Here is a 23,739-nt window from a genome sequence, read left to right on the forward strand (position 1 = left end):
GGCTTTAGTTTGAAGATCGTTCAAATTCTTAGAGAGGAAGGAGTAGAATTTGGGAGCTTTAACATTCTAACTGATGAAGAGGTCAGAGAAGGTTTAAAACATATTCTAACTAGGTAAAAGCCCAAACTTGTGTTACCCTTTTACAAAGGAAAAGGCTAACAAAAGTGTAACTGTTCACCTTCAATGACATAAAATTGGTATTATTATTTAAAATTTGAAAATGAAATAAACTAATCAAATATGTAGAAATGGATGAAGTTTAGGATTATAATATTTAATATTTTTTTAAAATAAGAAATTATATATATTCCTATTTTTAAAAGATATCTATTTAGTTGTTGAAAAATGCTGGAAATTAGGGGTCTATTTCCCACCACAAAAGTACATGGAAATAATTTTCTTCCCCTTTGATCTTAGATTATGTTATAGATAACATATGTAGCTAGAACAATAAAAAATAAAAAATTGGCTTTAGACCTATATTTTTTTGTTTTATAACAACTCAAATTTCAACTCACCTCAAATCGATAGTTTTCAACTCCCACCACATTAAAAAAAAATATATATTCTGACCAAAAGAAAAATTATACATTCTGGAAGAGGACTCTCTCCTCTAGAACATCATATAATTTTTAATTTTTTTTGATATGATTTAATAATTCTTTCTTTCTCAAAATCGACGTCTTCTTGACTATTAAAATATGTACTTGTAGAATTTTTTAATTACAATATACTATATCTAATTAAAATACTATGAACTCTATATGGGAATATTCTTGACTTTGAGCTCTATAAAATGATGTTTATATGTTATTAAAAAATATCATAAAAAATAGTAAGAGTTATTGAAAGGTTAGTTTTATGAAATAATTTTATATCTTTAGTAATTGGATACTAACTAGTATAAAACATCTATTTAATAGACATTTCCAATTAGAAAAGTGTGAGACCATATATAACTTAGCTAGAATAAATTTATCAAGATAATATGTTTGAACGTAATTGATATCTACATGGAAATACTCAAATTCATTCATTCAGATAAGTCGGCCTAAAAGGTGACACAACTTTGTACTTTTACCCAACTAGTCTATCTATCTATAGTCATACATGAAAGGTGAGCTTATTAGTGGATCCGATATCATGATAGAGATACACAAAAGTGGAGAGCTTATAGTAGTTGAGAATGCAAGGAAGATGTGTTCATTTAATATATAAAAGGGATTTTAACATCAAGTGCATATGAGTCTAGTAGTACATTTCAAGACTTGTGCTATTAAAGATGGAGGATGTTGTATCATTTTTTGTATGGGGAATTTCCTTCTACACTATGTAAGAGTTTTATAAGAGATTGAAGAGTCATTTTCAAGACAACATTCTAAACTAGCTTCTATATTAATAATGATTATATAGTGGCTCCGTGCAGCTTTCCTTAAATTTATTTTTAATCCCACACAAAGATACGATTGAATATTACCTTTTGCATAACATTGGATGTATTAGATGACATAATTAGGTCTTGCATACCAACAAGATGTGTGCTTGGTGGAGCTATTGTAGGAATCCCCTATCACAAAAATACAAATATTAGTAAAATATAAAAGCTAAAATAAGTAAATTAAGTGCATAAAAATTTAGAAAACATCTTACAACTGGCATAGTATTAGAAGTATTGAAGGACGTAATAGGGGCTTGAACAACTTTAGAGATGGCCTGCATTTGACAAACATAAATTAACATAATATAATATAAAACATGGTATAATTGAGCCTATAAAAGATCATTTTTAAACTTACCTCATGCACCATCATAGTAATATTTTGACCTTGGCCATTCCTTAACATTTTAGCTAGAGGATTCAAGATCATCGTATCCCCCATAGTAGAATTCGGAATACCCATAGGAACATTCTTAAAGAAACACATAATGACATAAGATGACATAAGATTGATTATAGAATATGTGCAAGTGATTAAGAAATTATAAAATTTTAATGTAGACTAAATATTAATGGACTTAAAAATTCATCGGTAATAAATTTCAATAATATTTGATGTCATGGTGCTTCATACAGTAACATTTTATTATCAGGGCATAAAAAATGCATTAAAATGTTTCTAAAACTAAAAAGTAATACAAAATTTGGACAATGAAAATTGTAATAGACCATACTCATAGCCACTTTACAAAAAAATTTGACATCCAAACAAGACATTTTTATCTCAATATTTGGTTGAGTACCATGGTACAAATCCAAGTCTCAAAAATTGAAAGGGCACCATGATTTACCTAGATCACAACTTAAATAGCACTTGAAGAGCATGGCTAATGTAAAATTTATTAAATAAGAAAAGAAATAATAAGATCATAGACTTGACGTGACTTTTAGAAATGAAGGGCAAGTTGTTATAAATATTCTATTTATGCTTCTAGGTTAGATAGTGTGTGAGTTTGTCAATGTCAATGTTTCGGATCATACTCAATGATCATACTCATTTATTTTCTTAGCTCTCTCATCCTGATGGTGGACCATTCAGTATAATCTGAAACGTTGATGTTGATAAACTCACACACAATCTCATCAAGAAGCATAAATATAATATCATGGATTGTATAAATATGTTACAATTAATGTTATAAATATTTTAATGAATTTACTTTAGAAACATCCACAAACTTTTAAATTTTAGGATCTCTGCAAATGTAATAACATTTTTGTAATTCTAAGTGTTTCAATTGCAGATTTCCAAGATATATAAATATATCCTTAAGAGACATGTCTTGCGAAGAGACATGTCTTTATGGTTATAAATATTAATTAATCATTAATTATAACATATCTACATTATATATATATATACATATATATATATATACATATATATATATATATATATACATATATGTATATATATATATATATACATATATGTATATATATATATATATATATGTATACATATATATATATATGTATACATATATATATATATGTATATATATATATATATATATATATATATATATATATATATATATATATATATATATATATATATATATACATGAGTATGTCTAATAGAGTATGTCTAATTAATGATTACCAATAACCATAGAAGGATTAACTCTAGGATAGTTCAATCCTACAGAAGCTACAACTTAACACAAACAAAATCATAACAATCAAATTACTTTATTCACATGTACAATCAAGAAACATAATAGTTAACTTGTAAATATAAGGCCCCATGAATTTCCTAAATTGAAATTTAAATAGCATTTGAAGAGCATGGCCAATGCTAAATTTATTAAAGAAAAAGAGAAAAAATAAGATAGAGACTTGATATGACACTTAGAAATGAAGGGTACTGTTATAAATTTTGTAATGAATTTACATGATAGACATGCCCAAACAAAATCATAACATCCAAATTACTTTATTTATATTACATGTTGTGTACAATCAAGAAACATAATAGTTAACTTTTAAATATTTCTTTATTTTTTATTAAATCTTCACAATTATCTTAAAGTGAACATGGTGATCAAACAATGTCATCCTCACATGAGATCTCATTGTCTAATGGAATATATACCCTATCATTAATGGGACCTAAATCCACAAATAAATTAATACTATCAGTTTCATAGTCTTCATCACCTTCAAATATAGTTAAATGAAAATCAATAAATTCATCATCTTCATGGACTTGATGCCCATGTGGTTGCTCATCTCCTTCAAATACTTTAGTAGGCTCATCATGATCTTCATCTTGGCCATATGTGTCTTCAGGGGGTACTTTTGCATCTTCAAGTATATTGTGGTTATCTATATCCCAAGAAAATGTTACTTTTCATCCTCTTGGATCATAATCAATTACAAATGACCATCTAGGTTGTTCTAAATTTGGAATAAGTAAAATTTGTTCATGTTGATTTGGAAACACATAAGGTTCAGAAGTGGCTTCAAACCTAGATGTACTTATCATATAGAATCCATTGTTGTGCAATAAGATAGTTCTCTCTTCACCCACTTTGATAAGCTTATACCATTCAACACGAAAAACAACTTTCTTGAAAGACATAAAATCAAGCTCTATGATATCCTCCAATACTCCATAATACCAAAGTGTGGTTGCACTTGGTTGTCTATCATTTGCATGTGAATAACATTCGACCTCAAATGATGCTGAAACTCCACAATCATAAATTTGTCTCTTTTCATCAACTTTTCTGATGCAAAAATGATGACCATGATTCCACATTGCTTTGTAATATGTTACCTAAATTCATATAAATATTAACTAATTAGATTCAATGGTACACAATTTAGAAGAACACTTCATTAATAATATCTAATATGTTAATATATATATTTATTACCTCCCCATTTATACATCCTTTAACAAAATTCAATTGTTGTGGTGTCACTCCATTCTTCCTTTTTGTTGCCTCATGTTCAATATTGGTCTTTAGCCAATTCCATGAGCATCTCTTTGGCCACTTTCTTTTATGGCTTGCACCTAGTCCTCAAACAATGTTTTGACTATGTTTATTAGATATGTTGGCCCATGCTTTTTCATCTTTTAATTCCTTTTGTTCAACGTACTTCTCCATCCATTCCAACATAAAGCCAAAATTATACACAATATACAAATGTAACATGCCTCCCAATCCTTAACATCTACAATAAAAAAAAGATTTATAATTAATTAAATATTATTTAAGGACATACATTTTAAAAATTAAGATAAAACAACTATTTCCAACATTGTTGCTTACCTTTTATCTGTTGGTATTGTATTATATTTGTCATTAGTGACAACACTTATCTATATCAGTATGATTACTGAGCTCATCACTTAGTCTACAATGTATACCGAGCATTCAATGGTTACCTTGTACATTCATCACTTAAGCAATTTACACCGAGCTTAAGCAGTTTACACCGAGCTTCACAGTTCACACCGAGCTTCGTAGTTTATACCGAGATTCACAGTTTACACCAAGTTTCATAGTGTCTATTGAGTCATCAATTTGTATGATGGAAGCCAGTGTCTACCAAGTGATAGAAGTATAGTGTTTACCAAGTGAAATCAAGTTAAATGAAGGATTCAGTTTTTACTGAGTGACACTATATCTACCGAGTCCCCAATGGTTACCTAGTTCCAAGATATGTTGTGTGATTAGTATGGATTGAGCCTTCACTTCTACCGAGTGCATGATGATGCCGAGTAATGTAGTGGATGCTGAGTATTAGAAGGTTACCAAGTCAGCTTGAAGAACCCGAGTTTTCTATTGTTTGGCCAACTCAGTAATATTTTTTTTACTTGTATTTTGGCTGACCTTGCAATTATAATTATTGGAATGGTATATATGTAATGTATTATATCATTCACAACGTGTGAAAGTGTATTAAGGAATGGACAAGTAATGCTTTGAGAAGAATAAATGTGAATCAACAACAGAGCATAATATTCAACAAGGTCTACAAGGAGCAGTAAAGATTCATCAGTCACAAAAGTTGATCTATACTTCAAGGATCTAATCAGAAAATCAAGTTTGTAAGTAGATCCACTATTTCATCCTAATAGGTGAATCAATTCTGTAAATCCTTTAATAGGATAGACTTAACAGTCTTTGTATAAATCTCCTAACAGAGTGCATACTTCAGTGTATGTTTGTAAATCCTCTAACAAGGTGGACCTAGTAGTCCTTTATGCTCCTAACAAGGCAGATCACTAGAAGTGGTCAATGTAAGCCTTAACAGGGCAACTTCATACCGTAGTAACAAAGTTTTGTGGGTATCATCCCCACCCTAGTTTTACTTTCTATTTGGAAGGTTTTTGGGTTACCAAATCATTGTGTACACGTGTTATGAATGTTTGATCTCTCATACATGTAGTAGATTAGATGAATGAATGGTGAATAATATATATGGTTAAAATGCTGAAATGTTTCAAAGTTTTTAAAGTTACCGATTCACCCCTCCCCTCTTAGTAACCCATCATATCTTGAATATTTCCAACAATTGGTATCAGAGCATTTTTGTTCTTAGGAAAAAGCTTGATAGCTTGAGCAAAGATCAAGGACAATGGAGATATTCAGACTTGACAAAGCTATTGAAAATGAAAAGCTAGATCTGAAAATGGCCATGGCTCAACTCAAAGAAGTTAAGGAGCATCTTTCTCAATCCCTGAAGAGAAGGAAGGAACTTTCAAGATAAATGAATGATCATCTATATGTTGAAGAAAAGATTGAAGACCTTTTACCATCGAGCAGTTCAGATGAAGCTAATGAGGTAATTAAGGAACTCCTAGAAAAGAATGGTTCTCTGTAGGAGGAAGTAAGAAAGCTTAAAAGAGAACAAGAAATCCAATCAATTGGGCTATGTGAAGTTTTGGAACAAAGAAACAAGGAAAATGAAGACTTAGAGACAAGAAATAATCAATTTCTTCAGCATGAAGATCTTGTAGATCAACTATCTAATACAAATGAAGAAATCATGAATCTAAGATCTGAAAATGAAAGCCCGAGGAATGATTTAATCACTGAATGAAAAATTGATGAAAGTTTGGAAAATGAGTTGATCACTAAAAGGAAAATCAATGAGAGAATGATGAAAGCTCAAGCAGACATGACTCAATTAAATCAACAAAGTGAGCAGAATCTTCATAGACAAAAAGGTAAAGTTGGACTTGGTTATAAGGAAGAAGGTGAAACCTCCAAACAAGGTGCCCAAAGGAATCAAAGACCTACTTGCAATCACTATGGTAAGCTAGGTCACACATCAAACAAGTGTTGAAGTAATGGAAAAGATAAATTCAATGGTAAATGCTACAGTTGTAGTCAGCATGGTCATAAAGCTAATGAATGTAAGAAGAAACCAAAATTTGAAGGCAATTGTCACAAATGCAAGAAGCATGGTCACAAGGCATTCCAATGCAGATCCAAATCATTCAATCTAGCTAAACAACTTGTTAAGGAAATCTTTGGATGGGATTACAATACCTGGTGCAGATGTCATTATTGTGGAGAATATGGACACATTGGTAAAGACTGCTCAAGGCATCACTTGAGAAAAAGAGATACACCAGTAAGATGTTATACATGCACTAGACTTAGTCATATAGCTAAAAACTCCATGCACATAGGAAGAGTTGAAGATGAAAAGAAAACTAGAGCTGATAACATTCGTAAGTAGATGAGGCAATAGTGGATTCCAAAATCTACCGAGCAAGATAGTTCAAGTGATGGCAATGTCACTCAAGAAATGGGTGACTCCATCATTTCCATTTAGATCCATAAAGGAGGATCTGGAACTGTATCATCAAGCTATCTCTAGAGCAGTTCCAAATGTAAGAAAGCAAAAGATCCAATCAGTATTTTAGATACAAAGGGTCTCAAGAAATTGGGTCATACCAAGCAAAGTCAGTCTCAGACTCAACCTAGCTAGGTCAGGAGCAACTAAAGTTTTGTTCAATCACCAAGTTATAAGTTTCTACCAAGCAAGTGAATGAATGATAGCCTGTCAAGAACTCTGTCATCTCATATACCTTCGTACCAAGCATTTATGGAATTTTTTTTTCAAAAAGGGCAGAATCTGATTTCATTCTTCACCACAATTACAGAGCTAAGAAACTTCCAGCAATTCCAAAGCAATTCCAAGAAATTTCAAGCGATTTCCAGGTGAAGGACTTGTTCAAAAATTTCTATCTTTTATTGAGCATCAATGGCATCTAGGATTAGCAGCACCACCAAGACAAAAAGAGGCTCAGAAATGCTAGTCAAAGGTGTAGAATGGAAGGCACCAAATTTTAAGCTAGCTCCAGCAATCATAGAATCACTTGACCCTAATGGAGGTCAATCACAAATTCTACATAAGGTACTTCTTATCAATGATATTTGTACTCATTTCAGATGTTCTGTTCAAGAAATTGGAAACCTAGAGATGGACAATGCCTTAGGAGAAATGAGTGTAGATGGCTCTTTGAAACTCGAGTACAACCATCTAGAGACAAAAGGGTTAACCCATATCTCGCATATGCCAAGAAGCTTCCAAACCAAGTGGATTAGGTCTATTTTGAGTCGGGTGCACAATGGACAACTATGGTTCGAGCAGCCAGTGTTAATCACAAAGAAGATGATTCACAAAATCACGGGTCTCCCTATGCTCAACAAAGTAAAGGTTACCAAAACCCTAGGATGAGATGAGTTACATAAGTTAACCCTAGCCGAGTGGGATGGTAGAGGTTTGAAGGTTAGCACTGTATCTGATGTCGAACTAAGATTTGACATTCATATCATTGCCCATAAAATCTATAGCTCTAGTCGACTGAACAATGTGCCCTGTGAGGCTGTTGGTTTGGCCTTCAAAATTGTAAAGAAGAACCTTGAATTTGACCTGTCAAAATTACTGTTGAAACAATTAAACAAGAACATGGATAGTATAAGGACTTCAAAGAACAATCCCTATAAATTTGGTTCTCTATTGACTTGTTTATTCTTCTATATTCAAAAATTATTTCCATCAAAAGGAACTATAGTATGGAGAAAAGATATTCCTATTCTTTATCAGATAAATGAGTTTGTAGTAGAAATGGGTGAAAATTTTGATAGCATCATGGACAAATATTTTGAAGATTTCAAGGAAAGGATGAACAATAGGTTCTAAATTCCACCCAAACTGGTTGAAGATTAAAAAGATGATGTATGCTTTATGGTTGACTGTGATAAGATATACATTCAGGTAGTTAGACCCCGAGTTGCATGGGTAAAACCTCTTCCTTATGAGGTAAATATTGATGAAGCTAGGGAAATTATAGAAGCACTGGTTAATGAGCTTGTAGATGCTAAGCTTCCTGCCTTTGGCACATATGATGAAGCAAAGGCCAAAACTGAGCTTGAAATCAAGCTACCTAGGCTATAAGCAAAGGCAATAGGAAGATAGCTAAGTTAAAAACTGCTGCCGACCCTCTTATGCTTACAGAAGGAAAAGGTGAGGATGAAGAAGATGATGATGAAGAAGGAGGCGAATAAAAAGAAGAACATGAATTTGAAGAGGAACTGCCAAAGAAGAAAGGTAAGGTAATTATTACCAAAGCTAAGAAGAAGCCTACTACAGTATTTTCTAGAAGAACTAGAAAAAGTAAGCAGGAACCTACACTTGTCAGGCCTCCACTCACATTTGAGGAAAGGCTAAAACAATTGGAAGAGGGAGCTAGCATCACAAATTTCAAGGCATTGAAATTTGAAACAAGAACTGATGCTAAGAAAATGTAGATTGAGGAACTAGTACTCAATAAAATGGGAAAATGGAAATGCTCCCCAGACCAACTTGCCCCTCAAATCTCCAAAGAACTGTTGGAGAGATTGCAACTAAGATGGGAGTCAGCCACCCAAATGGTCAAAGACATATATGAGCAATCCCTAAGGAATCTTCTACCAAGTCTTACTGAATAAAAATTAAAGGCAACAATGAAGAAACATGAAGGTAAAATGATGATTAGATTTCACACATGTTTGATTTTAATTAAAGACATTGAGCATGTTGTAAATAATGCAACAAATATGTGGAAGAATATCTATCATCTGCAAAAGCCTAGTGATGATCCCGTTGAAATCAAGGATGATGACAACAGTGAAAGTGATGATTTTGATAGCACTCCATCCATCACAGTTACTCCAGGAGAGCTGCATGCACTAATGGAAGAAATAAAGGATAAGTTAAATAAGATTGACATTGATATGCAATCTAGTGCATCCCAGCTAAATGTGGAATCCTCCTCCACAACCTCCCATCACACCAAAATTAGATATTTGGTAGATGTTCAAGCAAAACTATTGAGAGAGGAAGCAAGGATCTGATCTACACTCATAGACATCCAACACATGATCCTTCCTATCATGGATAGAATGTAGAAACATATTACTCATTGCAAAACATTGGTCCAAGATCATAACTTCTCAGTGGCTGATCCCTTGATCCAATTATCAGTAGAAGTTCAAATTGCTCTCTCCACCTATCAAATTTTGTAGCAAACTTGGGATATTACTTTTGCAACCATCCTTAAGGTACATCAAGAATTTATATCTCACTTTGGTGTAGCCATATAAATTGTATATATGCAGCCTTTGGCATTACTGTCAAAAAGGGGGAGAGATTTAGCATAATAAGTGAGGAGAGTTATCACTATAAGTGATAGGGGGAGTTAGCACTCATTAGAGTAGCATGTTTACATAAGTATATTTGTATATACATTATAAGTCATCAAGAAGGTATATAGAAATGTATATGTAGCAGTTCTACAAAGATCAATTTTGAAAAACCAAAATTCATTCAGTCAGGTTGTGTACATATGTTTTGACTTATATGTGTTTTGTCACTAATGCCAAAGGGGGAGATTGTTGGTATTGTATTATATTTGTCATTAGTGACAACACTTATCTATATCAGTATGATTACCGAACTCATCACTCAGTCTACAATGTATACCGAGCATTTAGTGGTTACCTTGTACATTCATCACTTAAGCAGTTTACACCGAGCTTCGTAGTTCACACCGAGCTTCACAGTTCACACCGAGCTTCATAGTTTATACTGAGATTCATAGTTTACACCGAGCTTCACAGTGTCTATCGAGTCATTAGTTTGTATGATGGAAGCTAGTATCTATCGAGTGATAGAAGTATAGTGTTTACCGAATGAAATCAAGGTAAACAAAGGATTCAATTTTTACCAAGTGACACTATATCTATCGAGTCCCCAATGGTTACCTAGTTCCAAGCTACGTTGTGTGATTAGTATGGACTGATCCTTCACTTCTACTAAGTGCATGACGATGCCGAGTAATGTAGTGGACATTGAGTATCAGAAGGTTACCAAGTTAACTTGAAGAACCCGAGTTTTCTACTATTTGGTTGACTCAGTAATATTTTGTTCACTTGTGTTTTGGCCGACCTTGTAATTATAATTATTCGAATAGTATATATGTAATGTATTATATCATTCACAATGTGCGAAAGTGTATTAAGGAATGGACATGTAATGCTTTGAGAAGAATAAATGTGAATTAGCAGCATAGCAGAATATTTAGCAAGGTCTACAAGCACATGAACACCTCAATGTCTATTAGAATAGGCTACCAAGACATTACAACAAAAGGTTAAAACCCCGTGTTTTTTAGGTTGGTGACCTAGTCCTCCGAGAAAATCCTAAGAATCAAGATGCTAGGGAAAAGAAAGAAAAATGAAAGGCCAATTGGATTAGTCCCTAGATTATCACAAAATCCTTGGGGACTAGTACTTACAGACTTTCAAATTGTGATGGAGACAACCTAGCAGAGCCCATCAACAACATGCATCTCAAAAGGTTTTATGTCTAAAGCTTTGAGGAAATACCTCATCACCAAAAATATCAAAATAATAAAAAATAAAAAACACCAAAAATATTTGAAAAAAAATGGTACAAAAGAGATGAGAAATACCACTTTTGGTTTTAGGGAGCGAGAGATAACACCTTTGGACTTCCCTAAACAACACAAGTCCTATTTTTTCTTGTTTGTGGCTTACCTAGCACAGTTGAGTTAATTTCACACATACCCAATTGAGAAACACTTGGGGGTTACATTTTAGTGGTTTCTTAGCATCAGACACAATTCACAATGATAGAGATAGTCAACATAACAACAACAATGGGAAGAACAAAAAATTAGAGGAAATATGGAGTTTGATTATGTATTGAGATACCATAGACATGGATTGTAGGAAAATCAATGCACATTTCAGCCATCCACCATGACCAATAATTCCCAATATCCACTATAGCCTTCATTCAATCCATTTGAAGTCACAAATTTTCTTTTTCCATCCGTTGTCTCCAATATAGTGCATCGAGCCCACTTTTGGCCTCCTTGACTCTTCAGGCACTTCTACATAGTCCTAGTTATCTTCATATTCCACCAAATCTCACTCACATCCTCGTTCTACTCCTAGTAGTTCAAAAAATTATCAAAAATTGTCAAAAACAATAAAAAATTGCCAAAAATTGTCAAAAACATTCAAAAATTATCAAAAATTATCAAAACATTCAAAAGCTATCCAAAGATACCAACAATATTTTAAAATGGAGAATAATTTCCAAAAATAACCAAAAAATCCAAAAAATTAACAACCCAAAATTCCTATCAAACACGACCCCCCTCAACTCAAATAGGCTATTTAATTAAGGATAAATCATTGTTGTATTTTTCAAACTGATGTTCCATTGATTTCATGTCAAATTGGTATCTGTCTATAATTGTTGCTCCTTCGGGATAGGTTTGCATACCTTGACTGGTTTTATATGAAATCAATGGTGAGGCCCACTATATAGAAAAATATTTCAATATTACATGGCATGTTTTATGGCTCTATCACCTCTGGAAAAATAATAAAAAGTGTCCCCAATGCATTAAGAAGCAACATAGTTATGTCTTGAGACATCTTGTTGGGCTTTGGAAAATTTGACACAACACAAATAGTGAAAGAGGCTCTGGTAGAGTCCCTTTTCTTTCCTCTAGCCAAGAACAACAATTCTTGATGAATTATTGGTCTCATCTATGTTGCAGTGGCCACAATTGATCTAGACCCCTTGAACAAATATATCAATGCTATCCTGAAAAGCCCAGATATCCATTAGACTCTTTCATCATCACCTAACAGGGGGCATAAAATAAGTAAGCATAACCTTAAGAGATCACCATGATCTCCTTTCCTTTTTGACCCCCAAGGCACCTTTTTAGGCCCCATGTGCCTTTTTCAAAAGTCCAAGAGCCCTTTTTAGGCCCCTCAAGTGCCTTTTAGGCCCCCAAATACCTTTTTAGGCCAAAATACCTTTTTCAAGGCCCCATTTCGCCCTTTTAGGCCCCTCAAGCGCATTTTTAGGGCCCCAAATGCCTTTTTCATGGCCCTATTTCTCCCTTTTTAGGTCCCCAAACCACCTTACTAGGCCCAAAAACCATATTCAAAGCCCTGTTTTGCCTTTTTATGTCCCCAAAGTGACTTCTTAGGCCCTTAGGAGCCTTTTTCGGCACTAGCCATGTTTTTTAAAGCACAAATGTCCTTCTCAGACCCCCAAGTGCCTTTTTAAAGGTCCCTCTTGTCCTCTTTTGGACATCAAAGCCTCTCATAGGCCCCAATGCTTTTTCACAAGCTTGATGAGAATTCATTTCAGCACACACCTAGAGAAAAGTCCCACCTTTGGTCTTAAGCTTGTTTGTAAAGGCTATTGATATATATAGAACTATGCCTTACAATTCATGGTTTAACACTTCCTATTTTTTTCCACCTTAAACATCTTGACTCTTCAAATGTTAAACAAGTTTGTACTCATCTTTCATTGGGAACCTGCATCGACATTCGGTTCCCCACACACAAGTGAAGGTCTTTCTTCTTCTACAAATCTTATTGTTCCTACTTTTACAGAGATTGACACCTTTCCAAATATTTGCAAAAATCCCAGAAACATTCAAATATTTACAAAAATTCCAAAAACATCCACATATTCCTTAAAATCCCAAAAACATCCATATATACTCCTAAATTTTTTTAAAATATCCACATACATTCCAAAAAATAAAAAAAAAACACGACAATGTTTGTCCAACACATTAATATCAACACCAGTTGTTCTTTTGCCTGCCACAAAAAAAAAAAGAAACTTTTTTTCTATTATGATGGCAACAACAATATTAAATTCAAAACAACTCTGGAAAATCATTTATTTTGGCCTCCCATGGGGAGATGGTAGGACAAGGTGTTTGATTAGGGGCTTTTACATAGACCCAAGCCCAAAGGATGAGGCCCCTGGTGTCAATCCTCCTTGTACCAACACTAAATTCATAGGAATAAAAAATCTACCACCCTATAATTGCATGTTCAATAGTTGTGTAAATTCCCTATCCACAAACTACGTCTCCCATCAATTCTCATTAGGGAACGCCTGATGATAAAGTCCCATATAATAGGTAGCTTCCAGTGCACCTTTATAGTCCATTACATATCCACAAACACATTCTCCACCAACTTGTTTATTCTTGGTACCATGATCATTGTTTGGGCCACATCCCACTCCTGCATTTGATCAGTCACCATTCGCCAATGCTCCACATCTACTTTTGATTCATTTAGTTGCTACTAAAAATGCCTCGCCTTTGACTCACTCACTGCTAAATGCTCCTGTAGCTGCAATGACAAAGTGTTTGATTTTGCAATTAGCTCCCTAAATGACTCAAACTATGACTACAGTAACACCATCTCATTTTGTGCACTCTCTAAACCTACTTGCGCCATCTTTAGGGATTCCTGCAACCTCTGCACTCAAAATCTCTCCACCCGCATCCCCACATCATTTCCTTCCACTCATGATTTCTCCACTTGTAGTTCTACTTCTAATGGTTACACCTACACCCACTCCGTATTTTCCACCACTTGGAGTTGTCTTGCTTCCATTTGTGCTCCATCTTCTCACGCCTTCTCCATCAACCCTAGCAAAAATGTAACTTCTTGTTCCGCACTTCCCCCTAGACTTTCTCTATGGCCAACATTCTTTGTAATTCTTCCATGTCATTTGATGATTGATCTCCACCTCTAGCCTCTAGCTATGGCTCTTCTGTACTCATACTACCAATTTCCCCTTTCATTGACCCTTGTCCCAAAATCTTGAGACTAATCAATCGACATGCTCCACTCATCACCTCACCTACACTAACATCTTCCACCTCTCTCAGAGATTTTCCCACAGACTTTTTGTGAGATCTCATCTCCCACACCTTTGTCTCCACTACTAACACACCCTTTGTTAGCCCAGGTGGACTATTTTCTGCGTACATCATTGGTTCATCATCCATTACCACCTACAATGCCTATTGCACTGCAGTCCCTAATAAAATCATCAATGCTGATGTCATGCCCAAACTACGAGGGCAAAACACACACACAATTTTTTTTAAAAAAAATTAAATTACTCTAAGTTTGTAAATGATTGTGATTATAGTTTAAGTCAGGTTCTCTACATTACGTCTTAAGATTATAAACATGAGGATGATTACATCATTAAGATTTTGAAACTTTTGTTATAAGATTGATATCGATCATAGTCACGTTATTATATTAACTTCACAACAACATTCTAAAATTATTTAAATAACAATCTAAATGAATTCAGGTTAAAATTAATTGAAATATCTAATCAAGAACTAATTAAAAGGAATATCACGTCTACCCATACATATATGTATATACTTTAATTAACTTTACTCAAATCTACATTTTATTTAAATCCATAATGCTATTAAAAATTAAAAATTTCTAAAGATATTAACAATATAAATTACACTTGAATATGACTAGTTGATAAAGAAAAATGATTTATCATTTTCTATTTGTCTAACATATACTAACGTAATAAAGCAAGATAATAGTTCACAATAACTTTTTTAAAACTTTAAATGTATAAAATTACTACAGATCAGTTCTATTCCTCCGTCGATTTCCTCGACTAAAATATCTGCACACTCATTGCACGCATCAGTAGTCCCAAAAATCACATGTACATATATACGTATTAGAAATTCACATAAATTGAAACATTCATCAATCAGGGTTTCTTGCATCCTACTTACATCCTTCATCATAAGATTCTAAAATCAATGTGTTAATCCTACATTTTACTTAATTCCTCAACATACATATACATAAAGCATTAAATGATGAACATCAATATCTAAAAATAACATCACACAACATGAAATAATATGATATGTTCAAGTATTTGATAATGTCTCGACATCTCGAGTCATGAGTAACAGAAAGATAAAGTAACAACTAAGGCTACAAAGGGTCGAGGCAAGGCCTCACATCCTCCCCCTCTAGGCATGAACTTCCTCCTGGAGTTCATCAAAAGATAAGGGTATAGAGATCGCATCCGTGCTACATCCCCCAAAGAAATCGTGACCTCATCATAACATTCCCGCTAGACCCTAACTTGGTCCAGCTCTTGACCTCGAGGAGCTAGGGTCTGTCGGGCAATAATATGGATAGTCTCTAGCACTAACTGGCTGACCAACTCCACCTGTAGCCCCAATATCTATAGCCTGATGCTTAGCCTGGTGGTTGTCAACTGCTGTAAAAACTCTGTGGAACCTGCCCAAGTCTCCGACTGTCAGCTCTGAAAAAACCCCTCTTTGACCACTGGATGACTGCCCCTATGGGAACTCTCTAGCTATATGACCCATGCCACCACAAGCGTAGCATGGCCCTTGGGTATAAGATCGTGTATCCTATGATCCTGACTGCTGTGAGCCTCCTGATCTGCTAGACCCACTGTATCCACCCCTAGAAGACTGCTGAGTCTACACTGACTATGGCTGTGGGGTATGTACTTTCTGATCCTACTGTGACTGCCACTGCCTAGGCTTAGAGCCCTGATAACCCTGTGAGGGTTCCTGTTGCTGCTGCTAAGATTGTTGGCCCTTAGAGGACCCTGGTGTATAATTTTGATTCCCTTTCCAAGGGGGTTTCTGTTGGGTAGAGTTTTGGTTCTGAGACTGATCCCATGATTCCTGTCTGCCTCGAGTATCCTCTACCACTAGTGCTATCTCCACTACCTATCTGAAGGTGGTAGGGAAGGCCATCCGAACTAGACCCTGAAGTGAGAAATTCAAACCCATGATAAAGTGATGTACCCGTAGTTTCTTGTCCTTCATGTATTCCACATAGGGAAGGAGTTCGAGAAACCTACTCTCATACTGTGCCACTGTAACGCCTCTCTGATAAAGAGAATGGAACTCCTCTATTTGTTTCTGTCAGAAATGCTCTGACAAGTACCTCTCTAGGAATATTTTTAGGAAAGACTCCCATGTGAGGGTATCCATCCTCACTCCGCCTATGATCTCCTCCTGATGCCACCAATTGGAGGCATCCCCTCTTAACTAATGAACTACTAGGCATGCCTTTAGATTACTCCCATAGGGTCATAATCCAAAGCACCGCTATAGGCTCTACAACCATTCCTCTACTACTATTCCCTCAGTGGAACCCGTAAATAATGGTGGCCCAAGTCGAATCAATTCCCTGATATCATCTCCTATATGTCTAGGAGGTCTGAAAAGTGGGGGTCCTCTCTGGTGTATTGACTCACCTTCATGCTCATCCTACCCCTCTAACTGTCTCGGTGGGGGACTCCTAGTCCTCTCTCTACCTCTGGGCCCGCCTCCTCTGGGTCCCTCTACTTCCACTACTGGAATCTGCTGATTGGCTGAACCACAGGTACTACTCTCTGTTGAACTACACTGATCAATGTTTGAAGTGCATCTATAATGTCCTGGTTTGAGTTCGCTGGTGGTGGAGGTGGAGGTGGTGGTGGTGGTGGTGGAGGTGGTCCATCCCCCTGTCCCATTCTACCACCTCTCGCCCTATGACCTCTGCCTTGTTGGTTGCTTCGAGTAACAAGAGGCATCCTACACAACTTAATGTTTAGTTTTAAGTTTCAGAAGCGTAAGGGTTTAAGGTTCCTAGTGTTGAAACATGAGCTCTGATACCAAAATGTCATGCCCAAACTACGAGGGCAAAACACACACAATTTTTTTTTTTTTTAATAAATTAAATTACTCTAAGTTTGTAAATGATTGTGATTACAGTTTAAGTCAGGTTCTCTACATTACGTCTTAAGATTATAAACATGAGGATGATTACATCATTAAGTTTTTGAAACTTTTGTTATAAGATTGATATCGATCATAGTCACGTTATTATATTAACTTCACAACAACATTCTAAAATTATTTAAATAAGAATCTAAATGAATTCAGGTTAAAATTAATTGAAATATCTAATCAAGAACTAATTAAAAGGAATATCGCGTCTACCCATACATATATGTATATACTTTAATTAACTTTACTCAAATCTCAATTTTATTTAAACTCATAATGCTATTAAGAATTAAACATTTCTAAAGATATTAACAATACAAATTGCACTTAAATATGACTAGTTGATAAAGAAAAATGATTTATCATTTTCTATTTGTCTAACATATACTAACATAATAAAGCAAGATAATAGTTCACAATAACTTTTCTAAAACTTAAAATGTATAAAATTACTACTAAATATATATTAAAATTTAAAACAAATAACTTAAAAACAATTAACAATTAAACAAACATAATTGATAACTAACTTAAACATATACTAATCTTATCCTACACTAACACAAATTTAAAACTACTAACTAAAACTATTACTTAACAATTAAAACTAAGTTAATCAAACTAAATTACTTAACATCTAGCTTGACTCACTCCACAACTAATATAATGATAAATAATAAAACATGCTAATACTAATATAACTACATATATATATATATATATATATATATATATATATATATATATATATATATATATATATATATATATATATATATATATATATATATATATATATATATATATATATATTTAAACAAACATAATTAAACAACTAAATAATTAAAACTAACACTAACTAAATCTAAACTTAATACTAACTTAAACCCAAAAAAAACTAACCACAAAAAAAAGAAATTTAAAACAAAATAAACTTAATTACACCTAAACCATACTATTCCATCCTACCCCAAACCGTAACACAACTCTACTCTCCCTCTCCACGTCACATCCCATCTTCCCAACCTCCTGCGCATTTCCAAGCGTGCTGCCCTAGCCTGCAACAGGACAGACCTGTCCCTCACTCAGGTACATCAGCGCTTCAAGTGCTTCCCAAAATCCACCTGACTCAAAGAAGGTAATTAAAACACAAACATGATAAGTTTAATAAAGCCTTAACCAATTTGCATGAGGTAAAACGCACAGCGAGGCAGGTTTGAAACTTAAAATCAACACATTAAAACTCTGCCCAAGATAAGAAATTCGCTACCCAAGTGGGAGGGTGCGCTGTCCCACCTCCTCCCTCACGCTACTCAAGGAAGATGCGCTTAAAAAAATGTGCAAGGTGACGGATTTAATACCTTCTCCTGCCAAAAGTTGAAAATCTAGCATAAACATAAAAGCACTTAACCAATCAAATCAAAGGTTACTGCCACAAGCAGATGTGTTTGAAAAAGCCGAAACACAAGGTCTTCCACTCATAATGCATTTAAGGTGGCTCAACAATATATGATGATGCCATCCCTCCTCCTTCCAATAAATGTGAATGCCAAGGTCAAACATGGCTGCACCAAGGGAAAAAGTGAAGAGTTTTAAAGTTGGTGGTTGGACAGTAAGGTATAAAGGTTTAATAACTTATGTATTTTACTTGATATTATATACTTTTAATTTCTAATTTTATTTTTTTTAAACATAAGAGATTCTCAGAATATTCTCTGTTATCCATTTCAAATTAAATTGGTCTCCCATACAAATTCCAATGAGCAATTTGCTCCCGGATGTGCTTTTTTTTTTGTTCATATTTTTCTAAGTATATGATTACAAGGCAATGCATATGTATATATAATTTTTCTAAAAGGGGTATTATTAATTTATTTTCTTAATGGCTTAAAAACATAGGTTTAATAGTCTATTCACAACAATGCAATATTTATTTGATCTTCTAATAGGTACAAAATTGAATTGAAATATTGATCATATCCATCTTCCTTTCTTAACATACTTAAACTCAAAATTTGCATAATTGAATGTCATCATTTTCATCCTATTTTGATGTGCATCCATCCAACTTAAAATTTACAATTAAATCACGTGACAAGCAATTATACTCAAACACCAATTTTTATTATTATTGGCAAACCTGATTCAAGGGCTCAGCCGAGAAAGAATCAGGAAGAAAACTCGGCTTCATTGCCAATCTAACAAAGTTTGAAAATACAATTACATAGGATATCAATCCTAAATTTCAACAATTTACTTGAATTTTCTTCATGACCTTCGTCAAGGGATTCATGACAATTTCTACAACACATTTCAAGAACCATGGATGGAACAAAAACTGATCAGGTGATAACAAGCATGTCCAAGAAACAATTCAAACTTGCATCTTCATACAAGGTTTTCACGAAGGGATTCACAATGAATCAAAACTAGGGAAAGGTGGATTCTTCCAACCAGGAGAAGTCAAGCACAACACCAAACAGATGCCCAATCGGGGCTATATACCAAGAACTTCCGTTCTTCCATTTCAACATACCATAATCATACAAGGTTTGTGCTGACAGGTAGGGGCCCATAACACCCTACCCTTTCTCCCTCTTCTCATCTTGAGAAGAGACTCTACACTGCTTGGAGTCTGACTAAATAGACCTTTCCCAAAATTGGTCACTTCTGCCCTCTCCAAGGGTGAGTAATACCAAAACACTCATGCAAGAAAAATCTCAAAATTGCAACATAAAACATGAAAGGAAATCATCCAAAAATAACATCGTTTTCAAAGCTTCCCAACATACCCACAAACATACAATCATTGAAACAACAACAAGATAACATAAGCATGAAACAAGAATGAAATCTGAACAAGGGAGATAAGAATTCCAACCTTCACAAAGAGGTAATGGTAATGAACAAGTTTGAGTAGAGCTTCCCTTTCCTTGCTTCAATCTTCAAGAACTCCTCTCTAAATGTAGAGATTGGGTAACCACCTCAACTAGTCCAAGAAAGGCCTCTAAATAAGCCTCAACCTCAACCACCCAAAAGGATCAATAACTACTCCTACCCACTTACAATTCTAGAAACTCCTAACTCTACCCACACCATGGTTAAACCCTAAGTGGAGATGAGGTGAGGTAACTCAAGATAACCATGGTCAATTTTCGCACAAAGGCAAAAAGGGACTTTTTGAGAGGCCTCAAAAGTCAACAAAAGGGGCTTAGGGGTTGGAAAAGACCCCTAACCCATACCCATACCCTTTGGGTATAATAATTTCATGTTTTGAAGCCTTAGGAATAGGTTTAGAGTCAAACAAAGGCTATAAAAATAATTAGGACCAACTAACAACTCTAGCAAGCAGATTAAACACTAATTTGGATTAGGGATGACTAAACTCAATTAAGAACCCAATTAGCAAACTGACACCAACTAAACCAACTTGGGTCCAAAGGTTAAATAACTAACCCTAAACAACACACTGAAGCACAAACAATTCATGAGTGTCAAGCGACACTAAAAGAACATAGTTACGAACATTAACATTTCCTGATCACAAAGAGATACATACATACATCTCACAATACAATACTTGAATTATGAACAACAAAGTTTCCAAAATTAGCACATAGAGATCAGTTCTATTCCTCTTTCAATTTCCTTGACTAAAATATCTGCACACTTATTGCACACATCAGTAGTCCCGAAAATCACATGTACATATATACATATAAGAAATTCACATAAATTGAAATATTCATCAATCAGGGTTTCTTGCATCCTGCTTACATCCTTCATCATAAGATTCCAAAATCAATGTGTTAATCCTACATTTTACTTAATTCCTCAACATACATATACATAAAGCATTAAATGATGAACATCAATATCTAAAAATAACATCACACAACATGAAATAATATGATATGTTCAAGTATCTGATAATGTCTCGACATCTCGAGTCATGAGTAACAAAAAGATAAACTAACAACTAAGGCTACGAAGGGTCGGGGCGAGGCCTCGCAGCTGACAAGGACATTTCTTCTACCCTAACTCCCGCATCCTTAGGTTGTGTTGGCCCCCTTCTCACATGAATTGATTCACCATTCTCTTGAACTAATACTTGAAGGTTAGATTGATACACAAGTTCCCCAGAAGTCTATAGATTGCGCTTTGTCCTTCATCCTTTGCTAATCCACCTTCCCTAGCTAGCATCACCCTCTTGCTACAACTAATCTGGTGAGCTCGACATGCTTTCACTTACACACTCCCATAGACTTCTCAATAAACTCAACAACTACATCTAACTCCTTATCGTGTTTCATGTTGCCTGCATATTATTCACCTATTTATGGCCATCACTTGCCATGCCTCCCACTTCCACAACCTTTCTGTGCATCCGCTCTCTACCTACCACCACACTAGTACTAGGTACACTTGACACTTGACTCTAAAACTCAAACACCCTAATTCACACTGGCACATACCACCTTCCCAAATCAGCTCTAACACATCCCACATTTTGTTACTAAACTCCTACAACAATTGCATCTAGAACGAATTGGACAAACTTGACACTATTACACACAACTGTTAGCACTACTAGTCCGAAAATAATGGTTTATCTACTATTATGAACTTTTAGTACCTCAATGATGTACTTTACTAGAGGTACTAGGATGAAGTCATGATATTTTATTTGCCTTTGGTTTTTCACTTTTTTGCTCCAATGATCGTTTGATTTTCTACATCATTGTTGTCCACTTATAAGTGTCTTGGAAGGCAATGTTTACCTCGACCAATTTTGTACGATATCTTAGGTGAGGTTCTTTATTTGACATATGTTTCATGTACATTGTCTATGTCTGGTGGTATTTCTTGACGTGATACTATATTCATATCATCATAGCTGAGCTAGTGGTGGTTGTACTTGGTCACTTTTTATTAAATGCTCTATGATGACAATTAATTTGCATCTCTTTACAAAAAGTAATAGTTTAGTTGCATTCATTTAGTTTGCATCTTCATCTTGGGTACCTTAAAAGCACACAGTTGACACACAAATCATAATAACACACACATCTAAACAAATAGTGATCAACAAAATGGTTCAAATAATTTGAGTAAGGCTATCAAACAATAGAACACACGACAACATACTCATGCATGGTTAACACTCAACTATTACAGACATTGTCTCATCACAACACTCTCACCTTGCATCAAACTTCATTCTCACATATCATCTATTCCACCTATTGCATTATGTGGCTTTTGAATCTCAAACAATCATGGTCACTATTTTCCCATATTTTCACATCCTCTTGCATTGCGTGACTTTCGAATCTCAAATAATTTTGGTCACTATCCATTACACCATAAATCCTATTTCATGCATTCATTAGGTCCCCTTTTCCTACATGACTCTCAAGTTTTTTTTGTGACTTTTGAATCTCTAAGATCAAGTCCCATTCCTTCATGTCTTTTCATCTCTAGCACAATCATTTCCTTCCATTTTTCACTTTCATTCGCATCATTTTTCCTCTTCTATTTTTATCTCATTATTATCATCTCATTTTCATGTCTCCTTTACACATTCCATTACATTGCTTTCCTTTTCTTTTTCATACATTACATATCAATCACATTTTATTACATCACATTTCATTGCATTGTATTTCATTATATTACATTTCATTTTATTTCATCACATTTCCTTTCATTTACACATTTCATTTCATCACATTTTCTTTTATCACACTTCATTTCATCACATTTCATTTTATTGCATTTCATTACATCACATTTAATTTTTCCACATTACATTTTTTATCACATTCCTTCTTTTTCATTTCCTTTTATTTCATTTCATTTCATCCATTACATTTCCTTTTTATCCCATATTATCATTATTTTGCATTTTAGGTCATCACATTTAATTTAATCACATCACACCATATTTAATCACATTATATCTCATTTCATCACATTTCATTTCATTTTATTACATTTCATTTACACATATTTTATTTCGTTCATATCATTACCTTACATTACA

Source organism: Cupressus sempervirens, chromosome 9 (genome assembly GCF_028749045.1).
Source record: "Cupressus sempervirens isolate cs-2001-9-10 chromosome 9, ASM2874904v1, whole genome shotgun sequence".
Lineage (NCBI taxonomy): Eukaryota > Viridiplantae > Streptophyta > Pinopsida > Cupressales > Cupressaceae > Cupressus > Cupressus sempervirens.